The sequence below is a fragment of the Contarinia nasturtii genome, unplaced genomic scaffold, assembly GCF_009176525.2.
Source record: "Contarinia nasturtii isolate CC-2019 unplaced genomic scaffold, AAFC_CNas_1.1 Cnas_scaffold_285, whole genome shotgun sequence".
NCBI lineage: Eukaryota > Metazoa > Arthropoda > Insecta > Diptera > Cecidomyiidae > Contarinia > Contarinia nasturtii.
The window spans coordinates 2,546,820-2,557,534 of NW_022197640.1; the positions used below are offsets into that span (position 1 = coordinate 2,546,820).

The 10,715-nt window shown below is 33.2% G+C and overlaps 1 protein-coding gene across 8 annotated transcripts in view; it reads left to right on the plus strand.

Annotated features, from left to right (window-relative positions):
• The window catches only part of LOC116337713 (flocculation protein FLO11), a 121,777-nt gene that overhangs the window by 96,934 nt on the left and 14,128 nt on the right, over window positions 1–10,715 (plus strand). The window lies entirely within an intron of this gene.

Consider the following 10,715-nt stretch of genomic DNA (forward strand, 5'->3'; position numbering starts at 1 on the left):
TTGGTTGACATAACCTCACTTTTGTGTCACAATCGTGATAAACCGATCAAATAATTATTAAAACGAAAGTGAGGTTATGTCAACCACTTCATTTTTTATTAATTTAATATTTTTGAATATTGTGCAGTAAATCTCACGAAACTACCGGAAACTACAAAAAAAAAACAAACAATTTTTATTTTTAAAAATGTAAAAAATTAAAATATTTTTATTTCTACTGTTTTAATATTTATTTAATCGGTTTATCACGATTGTGACCAGTGTTGGGTAAAGATATTAGATAAGATGAGATACCAGATAAGATGCCAGATAAGATGATATCTTATATCTTATCTTATCTTTTGACGAATATATCTCATCTTATCTAGATAACTAAGTTTTCTTTCAATATCTTGGTGGTATCTTTAGATCTTTTTAAGATATTTTGAGATTTTTACGAAAAAATTCAAAAAAAATTGGAAAATATATCTTTATCTGCTTATAAAATTATTTATATGAAAAGATAATGAAATTATCTAGATACTTTTGAATATCTAGATACTTAGAGTTATCTAGATACTTTTGAGTATCTTAAGTCCAAAAATTTTGTGATTTTTTCTGCGTAAAAATATCTTTGAGAGTATCTAAGATACACCCAAGATATTATCTTATCTTTGCGTTTTTTTAAGATAAGATATGGTATCTTACCTAGATAAATTTTTTGCAAAACTAAAAAAATCTCATCTTATCTAGATACCAAAAATTTTACAATTACCCAACACTGATTGTGACACAAAAGTGAGGTTATGTCAACCAATTCATTTTTATTGATTTAATATTTTTGAATATTGTGGACAGAAAATCTCACAAAATTAAAAAACAAAAAAAAATTTATTTTCAAAAATGTAAAAAATTAAAATCTATTTATTTCTGTTTTATTTTAACAGTTTAACGCAGTTTAATCGATTCATTATGAATTTTCCAAACCGTGACGGCCATATTGTCACAAACGTCAATTAGTACTCGGAATACGCATTAGAGGTGTTGTTAGCTACGGGCATGATCGGGCTTCGCGGATCTGGTACGCGCTCTGATTTCTTTTTGAATAAATATTGCATGGTATCGTAGATCTGTTGCTTGGTCGCATTTTGGTGCTCAAAGATAGCAAACGTTATTCTTGAAATTTGTGTAGTACATTTGTGATGCGTAGTTGAATATATTTGATATTTTCTCAATTTTTGGAGCTCTCACGAAATATTTACGACACAAACGATAAATCGTTCTGGACACCTTGTATCCACAGTTCATTACGGCATCTTCATCGTCGCTATCAAAATTTTGCGTCCCTCGGAAAAAATCATCGAAGAAGTTCTTATCCACAAATTTACTGAAGTAATCTTCGATTTCACCGTATCGATTGCCATCACAACGCACTTGAAAAAATTTGAAAAACAAGTAATGAACACTGAGTGCACCCAAAATGAAACATCGCGTCATTTCAAGCACATAATCGCTGATCAAATCACGAAATTCATCTGTTTTCATTGGTCGATTGTGTTTCAAGCCTTTTTTTGCACTTTTCTTTATCGTTTGATTTTCACAAATTTTTTTCCTCTTTACTGGCTTTGGCTTAGAAGCCGATGCTGCAGGCTTCCGTTTCTTTCCAGCCATCGTGATCGAGTGATAGTATACCGAACAGCTCTCGTATATTTATAGTCTAAAATCTGTTGATTCAGCAATATATTTTTTTTTGATGAATTTATAGGTTCCCGGTATTTTAAAAACGGGCCTCTAAAAATTCATCAAAATATACAATCACCGATTCATGTGATCGAACGGGTCCACAATAAACAAACTAACAATGCGTTCATTTCACTCTTGCATAAATATAATTTCACAATTCTTCGAGGCAAACGAATCAAAAACTTCATTGAAAATCATTCATCAACAAAGCAAGAATATTCTCACATGTGTTCTCAATGTGTGTTTCGGTTGTTCACGATTCTGATGGATTTCGAAAACTCAACAACATATTTGCCATGTTACCCTTTACAAAAAAAAAATCACTGAGCACAGAAGCGGTTATCTCAAGGAATATGTGCTGATATGGATGCAAACCGATCTCAACTTTTTCTTGAAAACCATCCGCTAATCAATTTTTTACTTTGTTTTCATGAAATCATCTTTTAATAAACAAACTAACAATGCGTATATTTCACTCTTGTATAAATATAATTTCACAAGTCTTCGATGCAAACTAACCAAAAACTTTATTGAAAATCTTTCGTCACCAAAGCAAGAATATTCTCAAGCATTTTACAATGTGTGTTTCGGTTGTTCACTATTCTGTTGGATTTTGAAAACTCAGCAAAATGTTCGCCATGTTACGCTTCACAAAAAAAAATCGGTGAGCTCAAAAGAGTGAGGTTATGAAATGGAATATGTGCTGATATTAATGCAAACCGATCCCAACTTTTATTGAGAACCATCCGCTAATCACCATTTCTTCACTTTGTTTCCACTAGCTATGAAACATTTTATCAGAAATCTTATAAATAGCACAGAAGCGATGGAAAAAAGGATTTTATTGAAAATCATCTTTTAATAAACAAACCAATCGAAATTCCAACAGAAACAAAAATAGTTTTTTCGACAACGGAACACGCGTTTTACACAACATAAGACCGTGAAAGGGTATGTTTGTAATCGAAAGACAATGACAGGCGTTTGAAGTTTCATGTAAATGTCAATACAATATGAAACAGTGTTCCACTAGAATGATTATTATTCATTTAATATTCAAACAATTAATACAATTTAACTGTTTTACAAAACTATTGTATTTTGCATTTAAAATGAATACAAAAAATCTTTCTAGCACCTTCTTATTTCATTTTAATCCATTTGGATTTTTTATCAAATAAATCCGAAAGGATTATATTTTAATCCCATCAAAATTACAGTGTAGTTAATATTTATTTTGGAATTTTTACTATTTGCCAAATAATATGAACAGTATACACACAAATAAAATCGTTGAAATACATTTTTGCTGTCATAAATGAATTGAAATGAAAGCGGCGTCATCTTTGTTCACGTGCTCGATTAATTATTGATCGTGCGCACGTCACTCTCATAGTCTACCACCTGAAAGGCGAGACTTGAAACGGTGTGTGACAAAATCAATGCGCTTTTTTTTCCTATTTCAAATATTATTTTCAAAATCATTGAGCAATGTCTTCCAATTGGTCGGTGGTCATTTACGCGCTCATGTGTGTATGTCATAAATCAGAAAATGACTTTCGAATACATTTCAGAGACGTGACAAAAAAACTGTCCGATAAATGTTTAATGACAAACAGAGAGAGAGAGAGAGAGAGAGAGAGAGAGACCGCCATGCCATACGATAAACTGACCATTGACAACGGCATGGCAATCCGATAGTTAGCCCAATTACTGACATTATGTATGCTCGTTGTAAGTGACTATAGCATCGACTTAATTTGTCGAATTATTGTTTTAGTAATAATAGATATATGATTGTACGAGGTGCAAATCAACGGTATTGATTACGTCGTCGAATAGCAACAACGAAAAAATCAGCCATGGCATTAGTATCAATTTTCCAAGCAAATACCAAATTACATCGATATGATTTGTTTGTTTTTTTTTTCAAGAATTACATTTTTCCATTTCCACCATGAACATGACATGTAAGAAATAGAATAGCCAATCGAATAATGATAGAAATTAAGCGAGAAAAAAACAGCTACCGCTGAAAATTACTCGAGAATAAATTAGTATTCATAGATTATTACGAGGATTATTACGACACTTATTTCGATTTTATTGTGTTGTTTATAGTGTTTTTTGTGTGTGTGTAGTTTTGTCCTCTTTGCGCTCTTACTCGATTTGAACAATTTCAATTTGACAACATATTCGCATTGAAAATGACATGTTTGCCATGCATGTGACAACAACGGCAAACGACAACGACGACAACGACTCTAAAATCGAATTAAAACTTACTAATTACTCTTTGTGTGTGCAATGCGCCAATGTACACAGATGCAATTTATGTGAGCAATAACTAAAACTAAACGAACTAACTGCAACAAATCGCCCAATCATCGATTACAATTATCCATTTAAAGTGAACGCTATGTTTGCTGTCACTTCATTCTCTCGATTTTAGCTAGTTGACTGTAGATGGTAGATGAGCGAGTGAGTGAGCGGGCGCGCGCGCACACCATAGAGCAAACGAACGCGAACGCTTTGTTTAATTGCATATTACGTGATATTGTGTCGTCGATGTCGCTTCGTGTTTCTCGTTTTGTCTATCTATCTCTCTCTGTCTATCTATCTATATAACTCTCACTGTGTGTTTGTGGACTACGTAATGCCTCAAGTGCAATCATAATTAATTTCGTTTTTAACACTTCTAAAAGGTATTTTTTATTTACAACCATAATTAACATTATGAATTTGCTCGTAAGCCTCAATCCATTGAGTGGTTTTGGTCATGTTTCGTTCGTCATAATTTTGTTTTTATCTCTCTATTTTTATTTGTGTGTTTCAGCAGTTATTGTGTGTGCCTTTTTTCAATCTTCTTTACAAAAAAAAAAAAAAATAATATGAATAAACATACAATTTGTATCTGGGTTTATTATTGACATTATTATTTCTTTACGGTATATCGTTGAATAATGTGTGTTGTGAAGATTTGAAAATTAATCTCACAAATTACACGCTCAGTAGGCTTAGAGATTATCAGTGGAACAATAACAGAAACAGCAGCAGTAGCACCACAAAATCGGATGACATATAGAGATTGGCACGGAAATTATGCAGGTTTCCGTATATAAATCGTGTACACAAATTAAGCAGCAACACACAAAATAAAACTCAATTACTACAACTGGCTCACCGAACTGAACTGAATTGAAATTCGCTTAAACGTTTGTCGTCTCTCTAACTCTCGCCTATTTCTCGCCTCTTTCAACAATGTGCATTTCGCAAAATAAAATGCATTTTATGCTGTTTGCTGTTTTTCATTTTTCTTTTCGTCTCCATCAGTTGATGGAAAAGATGATAGCTCTGCCATAATACGGCCAACAACTGTAATTCAAAATATATCCGTGATATTGCAAAAGAGTTGTCGTGTATTTCATTTAGTTTGTTTTTAAGTTTGTTTTATTTATTTGTTCGTCCATGATTACAGGCATTTTTATAGTCTGAGTCTTGAGATTTATATCCCGCCATGAATCACTCACATTAACCTATTTTGAATATGGTGTGACACTGTGCTTTCTATAATCCAGTCATTCACTTTCGTCAAAGATCGATGTACTTGCAGTTTTGCATCGTTCGAAGATCTCTAATACAGTAGCTTTTTTATATGAAATCTGTCACACTAACGCCCTCACTCTATCTTTTGGCGAACTAAACAGAATAAAGTTTAATATAAAAGTAAAGTCTCCATCAGGATATTTTATACAGCCGGTGTCAAGATCAATAAAACTGTTAATAGAATCTGCCATTTTTACGCAATTTTGCGATGTGATTGCGAGATTAAGAATATAAATAAAATAAATGAACGGAATAAACGAACTTAACAGAACAGAATAATTCGCACGAGTGTATGACAAGTATGTAAGAGAACAATAACATTACGTTTTGTATCTATCTGTCAAATGTCACACTCACACTTATGAGTTTACGTATGGAGATTTTAACAAAATCATTTCTACAAGATCTACACACTCTACACCCGAGGCTTTTTAAGTTAAATTAAAACGCATATAAATTTATGTTTTTTTAAATGGAAATTATCTAATGCTAATTGTGCTAACTTCACTTTCAAAACAAAAAAATGAAACAATTTATTAAATTATTTTTCAACAATTTTTGGAATAACATATGCGCTCATTCTCAAACTTGTGAAATAATATCCCATTCTATATATAGATGGCACTGTCTATACGAAGTTCGGCAAACAAAGCATTACGCTTATTGAGCGCATTACACCTCTTATCGTTCGTGCAATTTCATGCAGCGATAAGGTTTTTTTTCTCACTCTATCCATTTAATGCGTGTAACCTCTTATTTGAATTCGAACCATACAATGGCTAACAATAAAATACGACAACGACAGCAAATCACCAACAACAGCCGCCGCAACAACAACGACACAGAAAAAAAGAGAATAACAGAGCGCAACAACAGCAGAGAAAAAAAAAAAAAAGAAAAACGATATACACACTTCGTGAAAATGCAATAAACAGACAACAAAAAGTACAAATAATAAAATAAGCCGAACCGAAACATGAATCTATAGTGGTCAGCAAACGGAACAAATGCTCAATTGGTTTAACTGTACCGAGTGCGAACGCAAATGAGATGCCAGCACACACACACACAGAGACAGAGAGAGAAAATTCAGCATATATCAGTTTGCCTCTTGCATTGCCTCAAAACCAAATCGAAAGCAAATGGCATTTTCTATTTCATCTCTTTATGCGATCGCCATAACCACTGGCTCACTCTTCTATTTTCCCTCTGTTTTTCACTAAGTTAGTCTTTTTTTCTCTCTCTCTCATATCGATATAATATACATCAGGTTTTAGTTTTAACGTCGGCCACAACAAAACTGCACCTATTAAAATCATATAAATAAAAGTGAGTTTTGCTGTGAGCACAATTGCACACGCAAAAACACCGTAAAGATAAAGTTCGAATATAATCAAACCATATATAATTTCGTTTGCCACTTGACGTTTATTATTATTACTCTCATTTTATTTTCATTTATGTATTTTGTGTGTGGTGTGCGCCCGGCGTTGCCGCCGTCATTGCCACCACTACCACCATCATCATCGCTACTCACTATGTATATGCCGAGCGTCATTGTTGCGCTGATACATGGTGATTTACAGGTTATTTGATTATATTAGTTTCAATAAAGTTATAATAACATGTGTATTTCATATGATATTCGATGGTATTTAAATTAAATCGTTAGTTTTTTTTTTTAAATTTTGTTGTTGTTTTGCTTTGTGTTATGCGTGAACAAAAAATGCTTTAAATTTACATAGTAAATGCGGCACAAACAACAGCAGACTAAATAAAGACACCGACTGAGGGGAAATAGAGAGACAGAGAATGGAGAAAAAACGTGTTTTCTGTCATTTCAATCGAGTACATAAATCATAACAAATGCAATTATCAATTTGAGAACGATGCAAATGTAAATTCTCGTCGATTGACCGATTCGATAAATGTATTATACAAATATAGTGATTGTCATTTGCAAACATGCATTCATTTGTATGTGCAGTCAAGTGTGATAGCGATGACTTTTGTCAAACATATAAAATACGTGACGATTTTGCGTATAGACAAAACACATTCTCACACAATTTATGCCAGCCATATATTTTCGTTCAAAATATAAGCTTTCATGCAATTGTCGATCACACCGATCTAATTAATTTAAAGTGACATCACACAGAGACAGAGACGGAGGCACACGCAGATACTTCACACACATCGGATTTTGACACACATTGATATTCTCAGAAGCATTTAGTCAATGTTTTCGGTTTCAATCAAAAAATTATAATCACTGATGACGAATGAAGTTGGACACTGTGTGCGTATGTGCATATTCAATGATTTTGCATGTACAAAAACACTACTCTGTCGTCTCTCATTCACACCAATATCGCAACAATTACAAAAGAATACAACATCAAGTGGAATTATTATTAATAATCATTGTGAATCCATTTATCTTCGTTGGTGTACACTCTACATAATGCGGGTGTGTATGCAAACGTTCTATTATGCTAAAAGTGCAGAGAAACCTTTTAAGTCGAATGCACAAAGAAATATTGCAAACAAAACAAACTGATACTTTATTGAGTGTAACGAAGTCCTGTTCATTGCATTATTTATTACTTCATTACTCGGCTCGTTCTTTTTTTTACATTCGTTTGTTTTCATTTACTCATTCGGTACGCAATTAACGAGTGGCCAATTGATGGGAGAAGCGCAGCATACACAGAGATAAAGAAGAGAGAGAACATTAGTGAAAATACGAAAGGCATTTTGTTATTTATAGTTAATTCTGCCACAAAACTAATTGAAGGCACTCTTCTTATTTGCTGATGAATTTTGAGTTAGCTGTTGAGCTTTTGAAATTGCACGATGATTGTTGCATATTGCATATTTTGTAACATAGGCATATTTCATCCGGTCGCTCTATGCCATATTTATTTGGGTATAGTTTTCTTCTTGAATATGCAACAGAAAATTATGTTAATATTTTGTTTGTCAATTTAATGAGTGGATTTGAATGCAAATGCATCAACATCGCATTCACATCGGAAAAACAATTCAAAACATAAATGAAGACCTTTTAACGAAACGATGCAGTCAAATTCAAAACCATACACAAAAACCATACGAAAAATTTATAATTTTGATTGGTTGTTGTTGTTGTTGTTTTTTGCACAATGCCGTGTGCATCAACACGAAAATGGCAAATCGACAAATAATATCTTGATCAAGCGCTCGACATCATCGTGCATTTATTATTATTGATATGGTTGTGATGGTTGTTGTTGTTGTTGTTATTGCTGGTGTTGCTGTTTCCATTGTTGCATGCATCACATTGAATGCAAATCATGAGTGGAATAGAGAAAGAAAAACGACCATGGTAGAATTAACGTAATAAAGGCGTATATGTATGGTCCAAACATCAAAATCGATACGAAAGCGCAAAAATTTGCAAATTACATGTGGTAATTGACTGAAAGTGATCCACGGGATAATGGCTCTTTCTCTCTCTCTCATTCTCTTCATCTTTGTTTCTCATGAATTCGCACGAATTCGGTAGAACAATGCCTGCATTTGGCCAAACGAATAAATATGCTTATAAATGCATGAATGCGAACCAAACGAAGCAAATAGATGAAAATATCGAGACACAAGAAGCGAAAATGAGACGGATGCACGGGAGAAATACAACATACAATCGGCATAACAAATACAAAATTAAATATTTATGGTTGCTGACAAATGGTCGCTGATAATAACCTTTGAAAATAGAAAACAGGTTTCGTAGTTTGGCGCGTTGCTTTGTCCATTGTTATCTTCGTTGTTGCTCGCGTTTCGTTTTTGTTGTTGTATTTTTTAAATTTTCCGTTTCACTCATTCAGTCTGCCTCGATTCACTTGTGCCGTAGGTATTCAACGTGCTTTTATTTTCTGCAGAGAAAAACAAAATATATTGAATTAATTGTATGCTCAATCAACGTTAACAGTTGCATTTTTATTCTCTTTTCCACTCTTCATTTCGATCGAATCGATATGTTTGGTTTTTACACATTTATTTTATCCAACAATGATGTTGGGTTTTATAAAGCGTCTGTCGCTCTTGTTGGATTTTATATAGTTGTGTGATCTGCATTCGTGTGCTTCATTTATCTGATTTGATATTCAAAATGCAATCGGTGGCCACTTGCAGATTGGCACAATAGCAATGCGTCGAACCGATCTGTATCGATATAAAATTAATTTTCTTCTATTTAATCTCCAAACCGTATTATGCGAGAGAGAGAGAGTGAGAGAGTGAGAAAAGAGCGTGAAGGATTGGAAGCCGCGAAGCAAAACAAAAGGACAGTAGCACATATTGAGAGCATTAACACAGCTCAATACAATAGCTCGTTGCAAATAATCGAAATGAATTAATTCGCTTGGAAATGGAATTTGTTCGTTTTCATTGCATCGAGTCATTTGCTGGTCAAAGCGATGAAGCAAAAAAAAAAAACGCACATACTTTTTGTGAATTTGTGCCAATACTATAAGATACTATGTTGTTTGCTCGGATTTTGTAAAGAACTTCGTGTATTCGTGAAGATAAATTCAATCAATATATTTACATTACTCGCATTTTTTTGCCTGTGTGCTTTCGCTTTTGCTAGCTATCTCGTCATCTGTTTCTCAGACACCAAAATGATCACAATGTTTACCCATTTCAATTGATTTATTGAAATGTATAGTTTAATTTGAGCCAGGCTTATTCTTGAATATAATAGGAAATCAATTAATCATTAATACCATAAAAACCAACTTGCTGTGAGCCATGAAAAATAGAAGTTCGGTTTAATAAATAACAAAAACTACCCACCGATTTCTAATTTAAAATATTGAGCAAAAGAAATAGCGAAGCGATAAAAAAAACCCGAAACAATGCTAAGTATACCGATACTTGCGCAAGTTTTTTCAAAATATAAAATATTATAATCTCTCGGGTATACTTTGTTTCGATTCCAAACAACGTTCGAATTGGTAAAAAAATGCGGCCATATTGAAATGGAGAATATCACTTTGGAGCTTATGATTAAAAACCAGAGCCAAACCAAATCTAATCACATAGTTGGCGGGGCTCGAATAAATGAAGCAGTAAAATGTTTTTGAAATTTTACTTTTGAACTTTCAAAACCGCACTATTCACCACGAATTCAAACAAAACAAAAAACATTCTACTCTTGCTTTCCATTTCCAAAATGCCAAAAAAAATTTGCCGATGCCATTGAAACATGTAATTACATCGTATTAATCTTTCATTGTGTATAGTTTTTGTGCACCAAGAATGCAGGTATTGTTGAATGTGACAGACACTAAGAGAGAGAGAGAGAGAGAGAGAGAGAGAGAGAGAGAGAGAGAGAGAGA